This window comes from Melospiza georgiana, chromosome 5, assembly GCF_028018845.1.
Source record: "Melospiza georgiana isolate bMelGeo1 chromosome 5, bMelGeo1.pri, whole genome shotgun sequence".
Lineage (NCBI taxonomy): Eukaryota > Metazoa > Chordata > Aves > Passeriformes > Passerellidae > Melospiza > Melospiza georgiana.
Window position 1 is genome coordinate 36,536,070 of NC_080434.1, and position 21,878 is coordinate 36,557,947.

The following is a 21,878-nucleotide window of genomic DNA, read 5'->3' on the forward strand; positions in this document are numbered from 1 at the left end:
GCAGTGGAATTTGTGGTGACATCTAATGTTGCTCTCCAGGATAAATTTAGTGATTCACGAAGTCCAAGCAGTGCAGGAGGTGGGTAACACTTCAAACGTTCTTTTAGTAAAACTGTGCTTCACTGAATTCCTGTCTGCTCCTTCTACTTTGCCTGCTCACCTGCAGCACAGGGTCTAATTCATGGATGCATCATTCAGTGCTGTCAGAATAGCTCAGAGTTCGGCTTTTGCTTTCTGTTTATTGTCAATAAATCCACATCATTTAGCACAGACCACTAGTATGCTTTAAAACCAAGCACCTCAAACTGGCATGAACTACTTGGAGCCCATCTGCAGAATACAGCATGAAATACAATTTGCTGGTGTGTAATGTGAAAATTACTGGCAAGGCTTTACGCATGAGAAGGCATTTGGGGAAATTAAAAGCCTATTGCTTGTCATAATGGCATTCTGTACAAAGATTCTGGATTACAGAGTTACAAAATCCTGCTCCACTGAAGCAAGTGGATGCAGAAAATCGGGAAGACATGGTTAACACCTAAGACAAGGCATGCTCCTGCCAGCTGTGGCATGTCTCTTGCATTCATGAACGCCAGCAAATACCTCAACATATTTGTTTATTTATCCTTCTGTCTGTTTATTTATGAAATGTCTAAATGTGTCTGTTCTCTATTGTACAGGCATTACAAAATATTTACCTTTATTTTGATATGTGACATTGTTTCTTGGAGCAGGTATCATGGAATAATAACGTTTAGGGTACCTAAATTTTTTTTTCCTACAGAAACACCTGTGGTAGTTCAAATGTTACATTTTTTCCATGTGTTGAGTTTGCAAGTGCAGAAGAAAGAGATGTATTTTTAGACCAAAATTAGACTACGTGGTAATATCCAGTAAAGTACTTTCTCCCACGGAAGCTGTGGCAAATTTAAGTTAAACAATGATTATTAAGTTTCCACAGAAGAAAGTGCAGTGGGATAAATCTCTCTTAGCAACCTGCATTGTAACTCCACTTGGTCGGGGGGGAGAACCAAGAAGGAAACAAGAAAGTGGCCTGGAGTACAGCATGAACAGAACTGTATGTCCTTAGGACGTACAATAACAGGCTGAAGCTGTCATAAACACTCTTTATTTCCCTAAGGTATGGATATGTGTCTTTGCAAGTCTCATTGGAATCAGGATTTATTGATCTGGAATCTCTTAGAAACACCTGTGAGGTTCAGTGTATTATTTTCTTATAAAATTTTGTTTCTTTTTGAAAATGAAATACCTATCACGCTTATAAAACAGAGAAAATGTTATTGATTTTCTGCCAGGAAGGTTATGTTTAAACTTACCTAGAAAAAAAAAAAATCCAAGATGCCTGGTAAGGCATTCTGCTTTTTTTTTTTTCTTTTTTTTTTTAATCATTCCTCTTGACTAGTCCTGATGCAGTCAGGCTTAATTCCTTTCATCAGGAAGGGAAAAATGGAATCTGTGCTTGATGGTGTATTGGTTACTAGGCAATCTCCAAAAGAAGAACTGGCTTGGTGGGGATTTTTTTGGGGGGGTGGAGGGGGTGGGGGTTTGTTTGTTTTTTCTTCCCTGGAGGGGAAAGAATAAGAAAAAAATTTGATCTCTTAAAAACAAAAAGAAAAGGCAAGAAACTGATTAGTCCTTATGATTTCAATAATGTTTGACTCGCTGCATTGTGACGACAGTGTTTGATTTTTCTATTTGCTTTCCCCCCCTTTGAATGCAAGGCCGGGATCTGTTGTTTCTGATTAAATGTGTGCTGAGCCGTGTGGCCTTAGAAAATTGCACTCCTGCACCTCCATTCCTCGTGCTCTCTGTTGCCCAATGTGGAAGTTGTGGCTCTATGGGGATTTACTGTTTCCTCTTAGGATCACCTGTGCTGTGGCTTAAATAAAAGTTTGTTTCTTCAGCTGTCTGAATTCAGAGTTTATCTGACTCAGGCTGACCCCTCAGTTTTATAATGAGCTAGTTTATTTGCTTGTGCAAATTGGGTTTTCTTAGACAGAAATATAACAGACTGTAAAGAGGCCAGTCTTTTGATCATTTCACCTCTGGAAGGGGGAAGGCTACAATGCCTTTCTGCACTCACTGGGCACTCCCTGGGTTGTTAATAACATTAAGTTACTGTTCCTGAACACTCTGTGGTTGGATTTTTTTTTTCTTTTCAAACCCTGTTATAAAAGTCTGGTGTGCAGAAAAATGTTGTTTCTTCTGCCTATGCTAGGAATATTGATAGGGTTTAGAATCTAATTACTTCTCTATTTGTAGGAAATACAGAGCCTTTGCTTAGCAACCAGTCTGCCTGTTTCCAATTCTCCTTTAAGTGTATCTTTGTGCTGCACCTATAGCTGTGCACATGGGGAGGCAGGAGGAGGAATGCTGGAAGAAAAGGAGGCGTGAGCACTTAGTGAAAATGGTGCCAGTTTTTCCTCGATGGGCCTCGAGCCTCCAGTGCAGCCCAACAAAGCTGAGAGTGATGCGTCAAAATATCTTTTAATAAACAACCGAGGCAGTAGGAAATAATACTGGTCAGGGCTTGTTTTTCTGGCTCAGGGCCTCATTCCAACCTGTTGCAACCAGCTATTGAACGTCTATGGGGACACCCCCACACAGGAGGCCCCATGGAGGAAAGGCACTTTTACATTTCTGTTTGACTGGGATCCTTGCCAGTGGCTAAGTTCAAAGTGCAGTTTCCAGTAATTTGCTGTTACTACTCCGTGCATTTGATAGGCCAGGACAGAAGCATGCAACCCGAAGTAATATTTCCTGATTTCTGACATTTCTCAAGATATGAATGGAGGTTGCTGAGGCACTAAAACTCGGAAGAGTTTTCCTGACTCCGACACCTTCGATGCTTTCTTTTCTCCTCTTGCTCAGCCCCTTTCCCTCCCCCCATCTCCTCCCTTTGCTCACATTCCCTGCTGTTGTCAGTTCTGTATTTGGATGACATTCATATTGATTGTTTGCCTATGCAAACACTGTGTGGCTGGTCTGATGCAACCAGAAGAATCCTATTGATTTACTGAGTGTGAGGGTTATTTAGATTGATATCCTTCTGGAGTAGTGATAACGCTTTCATCTCGCCACAGAATTATGGTTAACCTTTCCATTTTGGGGGAAGGGCATGGAAATGAATTTCCTTTGCCCTGTTAACTGTGGTAAGCACAGGGAGAAGCCAGTGGAATAACTACTGTTCTCTCCAGCATGTGCAGTTGTAGGCCATGTGTATGCCATTGTGGTTATGGAAGAAGCATCCTCTGTAATTAAGATTATATAAGCATTCCCATTGTAATCCTTTGTTTGCAGCTCTCCAAAACTTGCCTCTTTTGGGCTGATGTTTTCCTGGCTTGTTCTTTGCCATGTCACAACTTAATTATTTATTTTCCAAGCAGGGATGCAAATGTTGGAGAGAGCTGAGGAAATGGACTTTTCTTGCCCATTTGAAAACAGTTCTTGACTTTTTTGAAAATTAGATCCAGAGTCCAAATGAGCTTTAGGTAGGAAGGATGTGACCGTTGATGAGCTTTTGGGGAATGCTATTTTAGTTACTGAATAATCCACATTTGTGCAAAAGGTAATGCAGATGGGCTGTGTAAGGGAGGAGATGTGGTTGGGAGGGCAGGCTCCAATGCTTAAAATCCCAATTCTCTTTTTTTCTACAGTTTAAGTGTACAGGCTTCCTAAGTCTGCAAGGGTGTGGGGGTCCTAGTACAGCTACCCACAAAAGCAGAGGGGTAAGAAATTTAAAGGTGCAGAGCTCAGTTCAAACTGCCCCCCTGCAGCAAAGTCAGTGCTCACAGGAACAAAAGCTGGGTGTTGAAACTTTGTGTGCTGGCTTTGCACTGAAGCTTCACTTTTCAGCTGAAACTGCTATCTCAATTCTGTTTTAAAAACCAAATAAAATTCCTTTGACTAGTATATAGCTTCAGTTTTCAAATAAATAAGCAAGCAAATACCTTTTCTTCCAAAGAGCACTGACAGGTGTTCACACAATCTAGGCACTCATGAGGTTTTAATCATTAAACTAAACAGTTCCTTGAAAGCAGAGGAATTTGGGGTTAATTCTGATCTTTATACATGTGCTGATCACATCCACTCCAGGTGTGTCCATGCAGTGACATCCACAGGCCTGCCTAAGCAGCCAGTAGAAGGAAACAGCGAGCACACATTTTTGAGCTGAACATTTCAAGCACTGTAACTGGAACTGCATTATTCATGATTAGTGCCTTTTTTTTCCCATGTTTAGTCCCAAATCCTCTGGGGGGGCAGTGGGAGAAAGCACAAAGTGGCAAATAATCCCAGGATGCTCTGTGGTGGGAGCGGATTTGCCCACGAGCAAGCGCGTCGCTGGTACCGGGGCGTGTGTCATGTGGCCAGCAGCTGTGCTCCCTTGCCGGATGCTCAGCCCTTTCCATAACCGGCTGCAGGGCCCTGGCCTCCCTCTCTGGATTTTTAGCCAGAAAGATGTGGAAGGGAGAAGGCTGCAACCTGGTCCATGTGTTGGGGGTTTTGTTTTATTAATTATTTTTTTATTAATTTTGCACAAGAATAACTCACCGATGATGTCTGGCTGCATAAGTTTGTTAAGCCCGCAGTTTCCGGTGGGTGACAAAGCCTCTGGCTGTGTTACAAGTGCTCTGAACTGATTAGAGAATGTTGGGTTGCATCATGAGACCAAACAGCAGGTAAACAAAGGGAGCATGCTGTGTTCAAATGGAAAAACTCCTTGTAAACCTGGAGGATTGCTGTGAACTTTGTTGCTTAGTGGTTTCTTGGGAAGGAGAAGCACCAGAGATGTTACAGTAAGTAACCATAAAGGGTTACTACACTGAAAATGCAGTCTAACACAGTTGAGGAAGATGCAGGGCTCACTAGATCCCACAGGAAGTTTTCTATGTAGTCCCTTGTGTCTTCATTGTTGATATGTGAAACCAGAATAATATTTTAGAGGCTGTGTTTGGTTTCCATAATATTTGCTTGAATGTGAATTGTACCGAGGGAGTTGGGTTTGTCCTTTGAGATCATCTGTGCAAAACAAGAAGTCGTGAAGGAAGGAACGTGTCCTGTTGTTCACTGTAACAATAAACATGGAAAATTATTCAATGATCTGTGAAGCTCAGTGAAATTTATGAGAACACAGCAGCTGTCACACTAAATTAGATCAAAGATTATTGTAAGTATCCTGCCTCCAGCAGAGGCCGGTGAGAGTGGGATGGGGAAAGGGCCTCAGAAAATAGATGTGTATTTCGAATTATCTTTCCCTGCTCTATCTTGTCAGCTTCTAACAAAGAGTTGTGTAGCAGCTCCTGAGGCTGACATGTGCTTGGTAGCTTCTCCTGGATGTATTCATTGTTCATTCCTCTGATCTCCATTTGAACCTGTGTGCTGCTTTGCCTCGACCAGCCCCTGTGGGCACTGAGTTCCACACTGTAATTGTTTTATGAAAAAGCATTTCCTTTTGTTTCTAAATTGCTGCCAGTTTAAAACAGGCTTCCCGACTTCCTTTATTGCATACAGTAAATAATTCCCCTTTTTACCACATCATTCCATTTCATTATTTTTCAGATGTTGATTCTGTCCCCTCTTAGCCAGCTGGCATGTTCTAATTTATTTAGTTTCTTCTTGTCCGGAATTTGTCCTTTACTTGTTACTTTCCACGGTGCCTTTTCCCTTAATCTTTCCTGTTTTTTCTGTGGGCTCTGTGAGATGGTGTGGGGGTGAATGCAGCGCTGTAATCAAGGGGCGCTAATGAGTAACCTGGTGCTTGGATGAGCAAAATGCCTGTGGACTTGAGCCAAAGGTTGCAGTGATTAGCCTGGGAAGTCCGGTGCTGTCAGGCTTTGTCTGTGTGGTGTCAGAACAAGATAAAGGTGTGCAAGTGCTCCTTGCTACCTGCCTTGAGTTCATCATCTCCCTTCTGAAGTCACAGCTGTGATGCCAAGGCTTTGGGTGAGCCATACTTCAGGCTCCAGGACCTGAAACAGTGAGTGCCAAAAGGAGATCATACTGGCCGTGGTGGGGTGATGAAGGTTTGTGTCATGCTGGGGAATGAGGGGAGAAATTCCTAAAGCATTCAACAAAAAATTATTGCACCCCTCCAAAATCCCACAATCCATAAATGGGTAGTTTTCTGGGGTTTTTCACTGTCCCTTTGGGTTATTTGCATACATGGATTTTGCCCTTAAAAAGTGATTTTGTAGTGGAAAGTGGGCATGCGTTTGAGACTGCTCTCAGATCTTGGCCTCATGGGGCACTGCAAGCCCTGACAATTCAGTAACAGCCCTTTGCACCAGCCTTGCAGTGCAGCAACAATCCAAATGGTTCCTTTTGTGGTGAGGTTACAAGTCAATAACTTGAGCTCGGATTGTGTCCATATCCGGTGAGGAGTGAGGATTACATCCCCCCCCTTCTCCTCGCAGACCTGCCTAACAAATCCAGACCCATTCCCCGCAGGGAGCCCAGGCGAAAGGAAGGGAGTGTCGTTCCCCTGGGAGCTGTTACTGCATCCGCTCCCCCCCGGAAAGAGGAGGGAGGAATTCCGACAATTCCTTGCCAAGCTGTTCCAAGGGCAGAGCACTTACACCCCACCAGCTAATCAGGGCTGTTCCTTAAGGCTTTATTTTAGCATCTGGACTTCAGTAACTTTTCTTAAGCCTAGTTTTGTACTGAGGATTACTGTGAATTTAGATCTAAACCACTGCTTGAGTTGCACATCCAAAATAAGCATTGTTAACAAAAGCCAAGTGCCTTATGCATTTTATTCAGTGCTAAGAGCAGCCTGACTGCTAATATTTCATGTGCTGGAAGAAATGGAGCTGCAGTGTTTCGAGCTAATTCTGGCATTTTGAAGCACATCCTGCATGGCAAACTGTAATGCCCATGGTTGTACCAGTGGTGATCCGTTTGAGGCCAGTGAGATGCGGGTACAGAGATATACAGGATAGAATCCTTATAAGAAGGCAAATATGCCCTTTTCCATGTTTGTTTAATATTGCATTATTAGTTTTTTGAAGTGCCTTTGTGTATAATGTCTGCCCACGTTACCTTTTAAAATTTTTTCCAGGTCTGCTACCGTTCAAATAAATCATATGGCTGAGCAAGAATTTGTCCTGCCTCCTCCTAAGGCATGTAGGCTTAATCCTCTTGCTGCCTAAATCACAGTCATGGTGTTGGGAAGGTTTAAACAAAACTCTGCTGTATTATATCCCAGCTTGGAATATATATTTGGGAGAAATATGTGGAGAAGGGGGAAGAAAGGTGAGAAAGGGAAAGAGGAGATCACTTACCTCTCTTCTCTTGCTGTGCAATCCAGCCTGAGTTTTTCCCTTTGCAGGGATCCACGAGCCCAGCTGGGTGGAAGGGAGCAGGACTGAACTGGCCCGGAAGGAGGATTGCTGTGTGTGCCACACTTGTGTGTCTCTCCAGCTCCAGCCGGCCGTTCTGGCTTTGTGCAGCAGATAGCTACATAAACAGATGGAAAGCTCAGTTTTCCTTGCACTGCTTTTGCCCTTTCTGCTCTAGACTTCACAAGGAATGCCATTTTTTTGTGTGTTGCACCAAAGGATTCCTAAGTGGAGGAGCAGATTATTTGTTCCATAGCATGCATGTGGGTGAAAAATGCAGAGCGCTGCATGTAGCCTGATTCAGAGCTGTGCAGTGCATGGGTGTAGCAACAGCTTCCACTTGCATGGGTGCCTTTTTGGCAAATCCAGGGCTACAGAAAGAAGTGGAACAACTCTCACCAGTGTGTTGGCAGACAAGGTCCACATAAGTAGTGTTACTAGCCAGTTGGGAGGGCAATTAAAGACCAGGTGGAGAGCATCGGTTCCAGGTGCCAGATCTGAGTATTGGAACAGCACTGACCTTGGGCATGCTGACTTTTACAGTAGAGTAATTAATAGGAATGGGATATGCAGATAAATGGAAGCTAATTTAGGGATATCTGGCTGTAATCCCTTTGTCACAACCCCCTGTATTGTCTAACATGCAGAGGTGTGGGCATCAAAGTATAGGTGCAAAAGGATTCTGAATTGCCTTTCTCATTTGTTTATCCTTGTAGGGAGAAAATGGTGCTGATGAATGTAGAGATCTGTAGAGCAGTAAAATCATAATTTGATTATGTGTATAATGTGATATATTGTTGCTTGAATGGTAGAAAAATGGCCATCAGGAATCAAAGCTTTTGATTGTAAATTATTATTCTCAAAGTTTTTAATTGTAAATTAGGATTCGAGGCGTAAGTTCTGTAGGGTCTTGATTAGATTTTCTGTCTCCCCCCCTCAGCACGCTGGGATATTGATTAGTTCACAGTCCCAAGCTGTCGCTAATAATGGAATCAATCTATTAGCTGTATGGTTCTGCTAAAATTATTTGCAATAAAAGGATTGGTTAGAGTTGCATTTGCATGGTAATGGACAGGCCTTGGCTGTTAAGGGAGGATGAACAGATCAGATTGCAGGGTTGCTTACAGAGTCAGAAACATGGGGCGGTGTTGGCTTATAGTTTGTTCTTTTGGAGATTGTTGTACTGTGCATAGTGAAGCATTAGGGAAGCTAAAGAGATAATACAGTGGTCTGGTGTCTAGGACACTGAGCTGTCTGGAGGGGGACACCAGCTCCTTGCTGCAGTGAACATTTGGAATATCAATTTCTCACCTCATCTTTCTTCTCTTGTCCGCTGTATGCACTTTTCTTCCCCTATCACCAGTCTTCAGGGATATAGAAACTGTAGGAAAACAGCTGTTGGTTATGCTGGGGATGCCTGCTTTCCCTACCTGCTGCCAAGAAGTCTTTTTGAAAGATTTCTCAGACTAGATCTTATCCTGTGATCACAGCCAGTGTGTTTTCCTGGAGTAAGGCTTGCAAGTGCAGTAGGCAGAAGAAAAGTTAGCCTGAAAATCCCACCAAATAAATTTTAAAAAAAGGAGCTAAGAAAAGCAGTGTCCTAGGAATCAAATTCTGAATTTATCTGCTGATGAAAATCTAGAGCCCTGTAGGCTTAGGATTAGCTAGGTCAGGGTGTGAAAGCAGATGGTGCTACCAGCGAGGGATGCCCAAATGTATCATTTGGATTTAACTTGGTAGGTTAACTCCTAGAAAGATGAAATGTGCTAACCACACAGTTAAGCTCAGAGCATCCCTTTCCTATTTCCCTTGGCAGGCAGTTTGTTTAACTGTACGTCATGCCAGCAGTGAAAAAACTGAAACAAATCAAAGCTGCTCTGCATTTCCCAGTCTGACTCTCACCTGCTGCATTGTGGAGCATCACCGTGGGAAGCTCACACTCTGCCACATGCTGTGGGATGTGATACAGCACAGCCTGACCTACCCAGGCTGTGGCAGCCACAGGAAGTCTGAAAATATGATTTCCTGAAAAACAAGTGAAAGGAGGGGAAGTGCGCAGTTTATGTTTTGAGGATGGCATTATTGGAAACTCCATGAGCTCTTTCTGTCAAAATACCTACGAAGTAACTATTTAGTCATATGAATAGTTGCCATTTATTTACAAGGCATCTGTGTGTGAATTAGGAAAAATCCTTTAACATTTATCAGACCTCACAGAGATGAGTAATTCTGTGGAAACAGTGTGCGTGTCAGACGTGACTGATCGCTTGTTACCCTGCATTCTGTCCTTTGTTTTTCAGTAAGACTCCAATGTATGTGCTAGCAGTGATTCAGTATGAACCAGGGGGTGTCTGGTAGAATCTGCTTGTCTCTTGCATTTCAGCAGAAGATGCAAGATTTTCTTACAGAGAATTTTCTTGACAGAATCAAATAGTAAGGCAGTTTCCCAGTTGGTGTCAGCTGGTAAGCATTGGTTTGCATCAGGCTAGGACCTGATCTCTCTGCTTATAGGACAGCTGTCCTAAAAATGCATTTCCCAAATGCAAAAGCAGTTGTTAGTGAAATCACGCTGTGCCATGCAGGGTTGGTTGTGATTGTTGTCTTTTCTCGATCTCTGAACTCCATATATGTAGAACAGAAACTCCTGGTTTCAGCACCTATGGTCTAAGGTAGGAGTGGGATCTAGGAACTGGAGTCAAACTAGGGGCCTCTGTCTTTAGGCTCCATATGTTAACTTTAATTACTTTTCTATGTGATTTCCTTGAAATGTTTAATGGTTTTCCCACTGCTTTAATACTGAATCTCTTATTTCCTGGACAAGTCCCTGAGCAACTTGATCTAACTGGACCTGCTCAGAGCTGGGAGTTGGATTAGATGACCTCCCAGGAGTCCTTTCCAATGTAAACTATTCTGTGAAAAGTAAAAGATGCTTTTGGGACTGATAGATGAGGTATAACAGAGCAAGCTGTGGAGCTGGGGAAGCCACAAGCACTCCATTTTACCCAAAGATATGAAGCTCTGTTATTTTCCCGTATTTGTTGTTTCCATCTTCTTGCAGTAAATTCAATTACCATCGAGCAGGACTTTTTCACAAGGGGCTGGCTAGGAAATTATCTGCAGAGGTCTGGAGATAGAATTTCTAGCTGGCAAGTTGTGTTAAGTTTGCCTTTTCTAACACCAGTTCCAATTCAATGGATGTAACTTCTGTAGCTGAGTGCATTTAGTTAAATTGCTGGCAGAAAGCAAATCTTTGACATGCCAAATGATGCGCATCTGCAGAGAGCTTTAGCGTGAACTGGTGCAACTTTCCTGAGCAAAGAGACATCTGGAGGTACCAGCAGTAAGAAATCAGAGTAGACATTTATTTTTTAAGCAGACAGAATGGACAGGGAAGATTAAATACATCACATACCTTGTCCTCATGAAAGAGTAGGAGAGCGAGGGACCACAGCAGACCTTGTCTGCCCCACGTGTTTCTGCAGCGATTTCAATCCTGCCAAGCCACCAATACTCCTGCATGATTGGAGAGAAAGAAGGCAGAGAGTGCAAATCCTGTCTGCAGTGAGAGAATTTGATTTGTTCCTCCTCTGGCCAAGTAGCTGCAGCCTACAAGGCAGTTGTGGGCCAGCTTTGTGCCCAGTTCTTCCCTGGATTTACATGGTTGGGAATTGGTCAGCCAATTGTAGAACGTGTTTTTTTTTTGGGTCTCTATTAAATCTCTTTGCTTGGAGCTCCCTGCTAACCCAGGTGGCTTATGTTGGACATGTCATTTTGGTCCTTCTGTGTTGTGCATGGTTTATGCAAAGGGATGATTTCAGTGCTTTGTGAAATCAGTGTTGCAGACACCTGAAATGGTGCATTTTTATAAAAACAAGTGCAGGTTAAATTTATTAATTCAACAAGCAAGGATTGTTGACATAATATAAGCACTCTTGCGTGCTCATGAGTTATTCTGCATAATTGTACTAGAAGTGTGTCTGTGCCTAAAGGAATACAGATGATAACAGAAGGATAGATATGCAAGGAGAGCTGTTTAATTCCTGAACTACCAAGCTTCTGAAGTAAAAGCGTGGCATCTCTTTGTTTCACAGTTCACTTGTGGCATAAATATCACGACCGGTACCTTGCTGTTTGCCAAAATGTCCAAATCCTCCATCATGCTTTGGACAAAGGCCTTGTGGAAGCACAGCATTTAAACTTTTTACCTGCAGAAGGGCTTCCTATTCAGGCTTTGTCAACAGATGCATGAAGCGCAAGAATTACTGTTGACAGTGAACACTTTATTATGGGGCAAAAGATCCTCTTAAGAATGTAAGGTCAGCAGTCTGTGAGCGAAGAATTTCTTATGCACATCAACACACAAATGCTTGATGCCTAATCCTTTAATATGATTTTTATGGATTGATTTCAACAGGAATCCAAGGACAAATCTTCGGTAGCTGAACAACCTTCTATCAGCAAGCTGGCTTTGTTGGAATTCATGCTCAAAAATTATCCCACTCTAGTTGCTTTTTAGTATTGTGATTGCCAGGGCCCAGTCCTGTAGCTTGTCTTCCAGTTTTGAGTGGCTCCTTACTGAAGCAAACTCCTATTGGCCTTTTTTGAGTATTTTGCTAAACAAGTATTCCTGTTTATAGGGGCAGGCTGTAACAACATGAGGATGACTGTCACATGGGTTAGTCTGAACTGACAATGGGTTTGTCAGTCATGGAAAGCTACTCCCGATTCAGAAGAGAATTTCCATTTCATGTGTGCTTTCAGTCTGACTAGGTGACTTCCCTTGCATGGCAAATCTCAATTGGCTTGAGAGTAAATTCTTGGCCCTCCACTAATTTCTCTGTGAGCGTCTGTCCTCAATGTGTCTGGAGCTCTGGCTTGTTATCCTGAGACTTGCTGAGCCCTTTCCTTCCAAAAATAACCTACTAGCTGTAAGTCTGTTCTCTAAGCTGTCACTACTTTTCTGTTCTAAAATATCTTTCTGCTGTATCTCATTTTTATGTGGAACACAGCCCTTCTCTGAACTGTCCTGCAGTTTGTAGTGAGCTCAGGAAGAAGAGGCATCTGAAAGCTACTAAAAACATCGTGTTTCAAACCCAGCAGTTGTCAGAAATAAAGATATCTTTTGGTTTAAGTGATGGCTAAATTTTTCCAGCTGTTGCTCTTGTTAAAGATTTTAAATCTGGGAGGAAGTGAAGGTTTTTCACTGTACTACTCCTCCATCTGAGGTACTGCTTTAGTTCACTGCACTCAAGATATTTACTAATCTTTCTGAGCAGAGGAGCTGGACACGGGTTTGTTTAGTTTAGTGTGCAGGTTCTGCCTGACCCACCCTGTTTCCTGTGATCTGTGTATTCAAGGACAGTGAACCCCTTAGACCACGCCTGATTACTTGACCCTGGAGGTCTTCCCAATTCCTGGACTAGGTGTGTGTGCCAGACATACCCTGAATCTGTATCAGGGTGAGATCCTGGGCTCATATTGGCTTCCACTTTACCCTTGAAACAAGGCAATCCAGGTGAATAGACTGGATGTGAGCTTTAACACACTCTGACAGGTCCCAGATCTGGATGGTTTGAGGGCAAAGAGGGAATGTCGAGATTGGAAAGCATGCCAGGCTATCTCCAGCAGGGATCTGGGCAAGACCTTAGAAGACCTGTTGCCTACAAAGTATCTGGAGAGATTTCATCTGCTTAATTTCTCATGTTTCTTGAGTTTGTTTCATTGCAAGCCTTCTGGTCATTCAACATAATGTTGCAAAGACCGTGACCTGGATTCTTCATGGTATCCATGGAAGATGTGAGCAATTCCTAGGAGAGGAGAGATTCTTAAATCTATTTCAGTAGCTCAAAATCAGGCAGCTTTCTTTACATGGGCATGTTTACCACTGTAAATTCTGAACATTACCTACCTTCTGCTAGTGCCTGGGGCCTTGCTGTCATTGCTGATACTGCATTTCTGGCACTGAAGACCTGTGCCCAAAATTAAGATAACATGTGTTTAGTTTGCTGATTGTTTCTCCAGAAAATGCTTATGCTGAATTAATATCCCACTGTCTGTTTGGGCCACGCTGTGGCTGCCCCATCCTTGGCATTGTCCAGGGCCAGGCTGGATGGGGTTTGGAGCAACCCGGGATAGTGAAGGTGCCTCTGCCCCTGGCAGAGGGGTTGGAACTAAATGATCTTTAAGGCCACTTACAACTCCAATTATTTTGATTTTATACTCAGCTTCCCTTACACTTATTTGTGACATAGTAGGCCTGTGCTAAAAGTATTTTTATTCCATAATCTGAGGGCAGAAAATAACACCAGCAAAGCTTTCAGGTCACTTCTTTTTAGCAGCATCTGCCTCAATCCAAGGCACTGAGTGCCTTTCCTGAAAGGAAAGGGTTATCTCTGCTCTCAAATGTGAGAGCACACCCTGCTCTAGCCTGCAGGCACACAGATAATAATAACATGGAAGGATGGCAGCCTGTGCTCTGGAACGGTTTATGAGGAGGAAGTCCGCAATTACATATTTCTGGGCAAACATTAACCAAGGCTGAAGCCTAGCTTCGAAGAAAAACAACAGGCTGGAACCTCCAGTAATATAGCTGTTATGTGGACTGGAAAGAGCAGTCATGCATTCGTGGAGCATTAGAAGCTAAGTAAGAATAGCACGACAACAAAGCAAAAGGCTTGATAATATTAGCACATCCTGGTGTGAGCTTGCAGAAAGCATCTCTACCCCTGCCCAGCCCTCCAGTGATATTGGAAAGACCAAGGGGATTTTTTTTTTTAAGTACTCTCTAGCTCTCTTAAAACAGACCTAAGCCAAAGTAATGGGACTATTGTTTGCTGTGCTCACGGCCTAATCCATTTATATCGGTGGTTTCAGAGCTTGCCACCACAGACTGAAGTTTCCCCTTTAAAAAACAAGTTACTTTGGGCATCTCTCAATCACTGCGGTTACCACGCTAGAAACAATTGCCATTCTGTGCTGTGGTTTTGTAAAGCAGCAGTCTTATTTAGAGCTTTGTGTGCTAAACTCGGATATGCCCATTCTATTATGGACTCTCTGTACCTAAAAATGGAATTGTTACACTAAAATTAAGGAGACAGCCAAATGATACATACTTCCTCTGCTTTGTTTTTTCTGACAGACCACAATTGCTGCAGAGAAGCTGTCCAGTCATTACTGCAAACTCTGGGGAAAAGGAGTGACAGAATTTAGACCTGTATGGGAGAGGAGCGTTAGTCTAAAGAGACACTTGCTGTGGCAAGCATAATATGTAGATTAAAAAGTTAAGCACTTTGGAAAAAGTCCAAAAGATGAAGATACATACATTACTGCTGCTGGGGGGAAGGAAGGGAATCTTAAATGTCTCCATAGAGAAGATTTACTTGGCTTTTCTTCCTTTCCTTTTTTTAAAAGGCAAGACAGCTGTGGCTGAGAAGCCTTACACTTGGAATATAGGCTATTTGGTTCAGATTTAATGGTAAAAGTTAATTTATTCTGTTGTTAGCTGGGCTAAAATAAGAAAAGAGGATTACTGTCCTAACATCTTTCACTGCTAGGATAGGCACTTACCTACCCACTCCTGTTAGTGGCCTGAAATCACTAACATCCCAAGCCCTTAAGGAAGCTAAAATCAACTTACTGGTTCAGCTGGCTTCACTGGGGACAGTTGTTCCTGCCGCAGTGCTGTCCTCACAATTAGCAGTGATTAACAGTCCTGCTGCAACCAATACTCCACGGTGAGACTGGAATGGAAAATGCAGCCTTGGGGACTATGTGAGGTCTCTCACAACAACAAATTATCTTCAAAAAGCAGCTGATCCCACTTTACCTTGTTCTGATAATGGAAAACTGTGTTCTTTGGTTTTGTCTTTTCCCTTCTCTTCTGTGCCTGATACTGCACGCTTTTTAATGCCAAAGCACCTTTTAAAGGCACCCCCTCCTCCCCCAAGTGTTTTAGCAGGTTAATCTTCTGGAATATTTTAACAAAACACAAACTATGACATTCAGTCACAGAGTGATTTCTGCTTGCCTTTTGAAAACCCAGAATATTTCTAGAAAAGTGCCAGTAGATTATTTTAGGTACACCAGAAGAGATCTGGTTTTGGCATTTTGGAAAGGTCCCAGTTCAGAGGGATAGAAAGAACTGGCCTGTTCTGATGAATATGGCTGGATTGTATCATAATTAAGGAATAAAGAATTCTGACTCCTAAATAGGTATCCTTCAGAATATTTTAATCTAACACGAATCAAACCATGCTTGTGTTTAAATAAGGAAGATGATTAATGGGATAATGGGAGGCAACAGAGTTTCACTTCTTGTAAAAGGAGTGCAAGTATAAACTTGACAAAAAACTGCTTTTTTAGTTTGTTTTGAAGATGGACAAATCACAGCTAGCTTAAAGAGCTGCACAGGTCCTTGGCCTGTCCTTTCACAGTTTACTGCATCTTTCAAACTACGGTTTCAGAGGCTGAACATGGATTTAGGTTAATCTTCCAGTGACGCATATATAGAAGATTTTATATGTTGATATGGAGGTAAACTTGGTTCCTGCTTGTCTTCTAGTGATGTGTCCTTCTCCTTTTGGGAAACTTAGCACATATCAGTGAACCAGCAAAGGATGAGAATCTAAGCAGAATATTCAAGTCAGACTTTTCTTTGCCTGTTTAAGAAGTTACTCATTGCATTGTCATTCATAATCGTCTTCCGTGTGACAGGATGGGCTCGTCAGATCCCAGGGAGATAAAGCGGAGTTTGTCAGCTCCTAGGGGGCCAAAGTAAGCATCCTTCTGACTAACAGTCTTTGAGCACTGTGTCAGGACTTATGGGAATTTGGAGTTACGTGCTGCTGTTGAGTGGCACAGCAAAATATGGTTGTGTAAGTGTGGTTAGTGGTTAATGATTTCTTTTTTTGTCTTTCCTTCTCTGCCTTCTGTGCTCCTTGCTCTGTACACAAGAGCAGGAAGGAGGATTTGGATGGAGCAATGCAGCCTCTTCATCTTTTCCTAAGTGAGTCAATATTGTTGCTATTTCTAGAAAGTCATCTTTGGTCTTTTAGAAAAGACCATCAAGAGATGAGAGACATCTTTGACATGGTAGTATGGAAGGTGGGAGTTCTCTGGCACACCAGGAGCTCTGCCTGCTGGCTCTTCTGACTGCAAGCACAGCATATATTTTACATTCTCCCAGAGTCTCATTTTGCCTCCCTTCAGAGCACGAGCCTCTGCAGCACTGGGTGTGAGAGAGAGTCTTGTGTAGGCAGCTCTGTGTTGACAAGTGCCTTGTACCATCTGCTTCCTTCCTCCACAAATCCATCAGCATCCATGCAGCAGCTTGTACTTGCTAAGAGCACTGCAAGGAGATGTGATTTGGATTTAATTATTAGCAAATGTCCCCTGACTGTTTCTCAGCTGCCCCATCTGAGTTTAATTCCAGGAGAAGGAAACTGATGTATTCCTGCTTTCAGGTGTAATTACTTCAAGACAGATTGACCGTTTAAGCACACACGACACTGCTTAGCTTTAATTAGAGTAAATTGGCAGAATTTATATGACCGGTAGTTTTGGGGACTGTCAGATGCATGAAAGTATATTTTGCATATCATTTCCTGCTGAGGCTGAGACTAAGGTACTAGCTGAACGGCTTGTAATTAGGATAAAAACACTTTGTAAATTTAACCCTGTCTCCATTAGGATCAGAGTGGAACGGGCTGGGGAAGGGGGTCGTGCTCCAGGGAGACAAAAACATTTGAAAGAGAATGAGAAGCAAGAAGTACCTGGAGACTGTGCAATAACACAGACAAGTGTTATTGCCAAACTGGAGTCTTTGTGATTTGTAAGTGTGTAAGTAAGATTTATAAATCCCAAAGATGATAATTTTTTTCTGGAAGGCTCTTCTAGCATATTGTATGACCCCGGTGTTGATATGAGTGAAATTGAAAAAGAGGTTTGGCTAGATGTTCTGTCACAACAGCTCTTAGTGCACCAATTCAGAGTGCCCTGGAATAATGTCTGCCTTTGCTGGATCCGTTCCTGGCTTGACCCTCAGCTGCACCAGCAGGGCAAGCAATGAGGTTTTAGTGCATAAAGAGGCCCCAAATCATTGACTGAGCAGCCAGGCAAGCACTGTTGAGCCCCTTCTGTACTGAGCAACTGGAGGAAGGGCCTCTCATTGCTGTGCTCTAGACCCCGTTTCTGGTTGGAGAAGCGCTTTCCCAAACCAGGAGCAGGGAGCTGCCTTGTGCCAAGCACCTGCTGATGGATGTTCTCAGTGTAGTTTGGATGCAGTTTACAGTCTGTCTCTGCCTGGCAGCTGAGGAATCTCCATTTAAAAATTGTGGAAGGTGAAGGATCTTCAGTTTTCCCAAAGAAGGAATAGCTGACCACAGGTTCAAATTTGATTAAATTATTGGCACAGGGTTTGCTAACTGCTATCTGCTTAATGTTGGGAGCTCTTACTGATGGCATTCTGTAAGAATAGAGTTGGAAACAGGTTTTTTATTCTGGAATAGCCCAAATTGTATTAATTTCTGTTTTATTGCTTGGCACATAAAAGATGGCTGTATCACCTTGCTGATTTGAAGTTTGGTGAAGAGGCTTAGTGGAAGTGGTCTCAAGCATCCTCTGCAATGAGGTCCAGATGGAATAGGAATCTGTTTCCCTGAGGATGCTGCAAATGTGGTGGGTCCAACATACTTAACTATTCTGCTTTTTAATATCTGCCTAATTTGTCCTGGGGCTGAGACCTGTGAGGAAAGTGGAGGGGAGCTGTGGTCTTTCACACTTGAGTACTGATATTTAAGTTGCTGAACAGCTCAGAGTTTGGAGGGGAGTTTTATTTCTGTGTCAGCTGCACCTGCCTAGGCATATCTTTGCTTTAATTTGGTGCAAGTGCACCACTATCCAAACATGATATATCTGGGTCCAATAGTCCCCAGAAAACTGTTTTCTCTAGTCAGAGCAGTGGAGTTCTGTAGATGGATAGGGGTGGTTATTTCTTGTTAATCATAAGAGAGGCCAGTCTGGCTGCTCCTTGTTTCTTGCTGCTTTCATGGGGATTTTGCTTCTGTGACTGAGTTTAAGTGCAGTCAACAAGACCTGCATCTGTTGATGAGTTAAGAGCCTGCTGTCAGCACCCATTCTCCCAGCACAGTATCTGTACTTCAGATTTCAGTCACCCTAATCTCTCTGCTTTCAGAAATGGAGTCCTGCATCCCGGAGAATGAGGTGCAGCGGAAATTCTGTTGATCTTTCTTCCCAAGATAGTGCATTAACAGCATTCTGGAAGGACTAAGGTAAGAAAGTTTGAGGAAAATCTCTGAGTTCCTTGCTGTTCATTGTTCTCCTTCTCTTTATACAAACATTGTGATAGCAATTTCTGATGAGAAGCAGTTTTTCTGAAGTCCATGTGCTCCAGGCTTAAGTGAAATGACAAAAATAAGGGCTCAAGATGAATAACAAGTATTTAGTGCAGCAGAGGAATGGTGATGGTCGAAGTATGATGTGTATTTGCTTCTAAGCCCAGATACGTTTCCCTGTCCCTTTTATTTTTAGCAGGATGCTGGGGATGCAAAACAAATATGAAATGTTTAGGGCAGCAGTTTATGCTGTGACTAATCTGTCTTCTGTGAAGCTAATAATCCTCCCTAAATTCTTCTGCAGGGGAAGTCACAGATTTGTACTTTTCACTGCATGGCACATCACAAACCAGAAACGTGGTTAGTGGCTGCTAATAAGTCCCTGAATTCTCCTCTTCAGGGAGCCTTCCCTCGGGAGAGCCGTTATCGTTAATCTGGTTAAATCTGGATGTTTCCCCTTCTTTTCTTATGTTGTTTGTTCTCCTTTGAGGTAGTTACAGTTCATTTATGTCTAGCGAGGGGACAAGTGGTGTTTGCCAGAGCCGGCTGCAGGGGCCGATGGGCGCCCGTTTGCATGGGCCTCGTTACAAAGGCAGACCACATCCTGGCCAGGACAAAGTGCTGTCTGATCCACAGCCGGCACACACCAGTGCCTGCCTGGAGCCCTGCCAGCCTGTGGGCAGCCTTTGTGAGCAGCCACTGTGTTAGTCTGCGTGGAAGTCGAAGGAAGGGATAAACCAGCTAAATTAATCTTTCTTTCCATTCTCTGGCAGAGCTTCCACCAGTCAAAATATGCCTGTGATTCACTACAGTATAAATTTTTCCTGTGCTTTTTGTTTGCTGTCATCTAGGAGAAAAGTGGTGTGTCATTCACTCAGCTGCTTCACTGGGAGCAGAACACTGAGAAAATTAAAATACCCTATCTTGGGTATCTTCTTGCAAAGATATTCTTGCTTCATGTGTAAGAGGTATCTTTGCAACCAACTGATAAATACAACATATATATAATCTTCCATCTAACAAGTTTTAAACCCCCCATGCAGCTCAGGTTCCAGGATTTAAACTTCCAACTCTTGCTAAAATGAGTGGGCAAGCAACTATGCCTAACTCATATAACACAAAACCTGAGCTTGTGGGGAAGAGGGCAAAGGTGCTGTTGTAAGACAAATACAGATAATTATTTTCTGTCAGTTAAGGACTGCAAAAGGAATCCACAAAGTGGGTTTGGTGACAGAGTTGGAGATATTACCCCGTACTTCCTTAATTTTGGATGTGTAAAAAAAAAAAAACAGAGGAACAACTGGTTTTCTTTTCATTTAAACACCACAATAAAATATGAACTCTGTGGAATGCTATGCAACTTAAGGTGATTTTTGAAATGAGTGCAGCTGTGTAGGTTTGAGTTTTTTGAGACTTGCATTTCTCAGTTGAGAGAATTATCATGTAGCCACAGGGTTTTAATAAACCTTTTTGCAGCTAAAATAAAATGTTGAGGTTTGATGGGAAAGCAGATTGAAGTGGAACATTGGTTACATCAGTAAATGTGCCTTATTCTCAATTGGCAGTGGTGAGTGTGAGTCAGTTTCTTTCAGCCTCTAAAAATACCATATGTCTTTATAATTCCAAACAAGTCCTTAAGATGGACAGAAGGAGTGTGCTTTTTTTTGCTTAAATATGGCTGGTGAATATCTCTGAAAACACAGCAACCCACATCCTGGTTGACCACTGCTGTTCACCTCATCAAAAAGAGTGACTTCAGAAAGGTAGGAACCTTCAGTTTGCTGTGAGGATGCTGCTCCTCTGCCTCATGTTTGCAGGTGCTGGAGAACAAAGCCAGTCCTGGCATAAACAGGTGAGTTTTCTATTCAAGCTGATGGGAGTTGTCCCCATCTGTGCCAAGAATAAACTCTTTTAAAATGCACTTGTGGGTGAATTCCTCACAGATTTTGTTTATCCAATTTTGTGTAAACATGTTGTCCTAAAAACTACTGTGTGAGCCCAGCTTTACCACATGATTCAGTACCAAACTATGTGAAATTAGCCCTTTTTCTTTGGATGTTATGGTTTGACCTGAGAATAATTCTGAGGTTTTTAGTTTACTTGAATCTCAATGTTGAGCAAAATTAATGATTTTGTTTAAACCAACAAAAGTGCTTGGAGAAAATACCTATTTCCTAGAATAATTGTTGAGATGCTCATTGGTTTCAGACCTTTCAAAGTAGGCAAATACAGTGAATGGGAAACCTTTTCTCCACTGACTTCATTAAAATGTGTTCCTGGTCAAAATCTGAAAGGAGGTAGGTTTGTGTTTTATTGGTAACAGACCAGCCACTCACTGTTGGGACTCAAATCCACTTGTCTTGAAATCTTGGACAGCATTTGCTGATACATATTCTGGTAGCCATCATGGATGTATTTGTCTGCTTGACTGATCTGCCCTAAAGTTGTGAAACCTTTTTCAAAGTAAGAAGTCTTTTTTGAGTCCTAGAAGGCAAAAAACCCATCAAATCCCAAAACACACACCTTTTGGTCTGGAGCTTTCACACTTTCACAAAACACATTTTATATCTTTTGTCCAAAATCTATTAATAACTTTGGCTTTCTGTATTCCAGCTGTAGTATTTAAATTTTTGCCCATAATTTTCTTTTCTGCTTTTATCACTATGAGAGGATAACTGGAAATATTTGATACACCTGTTGAATTGCACAGAGGGACTCTCAGAAGCATGATAGAGAGAGAATTCCTTATTCATCTGTAGAGAATTATGGAACATTGCACCCATTTTTGTCAGTACAGCTATATTTGAGCACAAAGCATTCAGACAAGAGCTGAACTTAAAGGAACCAAACTAAAGACAAGGGTTGTTTCCAGTGAGTAAGAACTGTGAAAATAAGCTGATAAATTTAGAGTTCATTTTACAATACTCCCTGTGTTAAATACATTTCTTCCTGCAGTTGTTGAACACTTTCTGTCCTGGATAGTCCCAAATCAGGCTGGCCATGTTTACTTTGAGTTGTGTGGTGTTCATAATCAGATGCATAAAATTTGATTATCCTCTCACAATGTAAACTTCCAGGACAGTCTCAGAGAAATTTGATAATGGCTTTACTTTTGCCCTAACCACAAACCTTTTTGCGGGTGTTTGTTCAGGTTAGATGGAGGGTGTGG

The 21,878-nt window shown here is 42.4% G+C and overlaps 1 long non-coding RNA gene across 2 annotated transcripts; it reads right to left on the reverse strand.

Moving 5' to 3' along the window:
* Positions 1–1,421: 1,421 nt before the first annotated feature.
* On the reverse strand, positions 1,422–15,178 carry LOC131083624 (uncharacterized). 2 transcript variants are annotated; one of them, XR_009114461.1, is made up of 6 exons: positions 14,995–15,178; positions 13,267–13,327; positions 10,771–10,871; positions 8,670–8,739; positions 7,302–7,476; positions 1,422–5,088 (listed from the first exon to the last, which is right to left on the reverse strand). It is a non-coding gene; the product is annotated as an uncharacterized LOC131083624 (long non-coding RNA). The 2 variants fall into 2 exon arrangements; XR_009114462.1 differs by having other exon boundaries at positions 1,422–5,990.
* Positions 15,179–21,878: the final 6,700 nt, after the last annotated feature.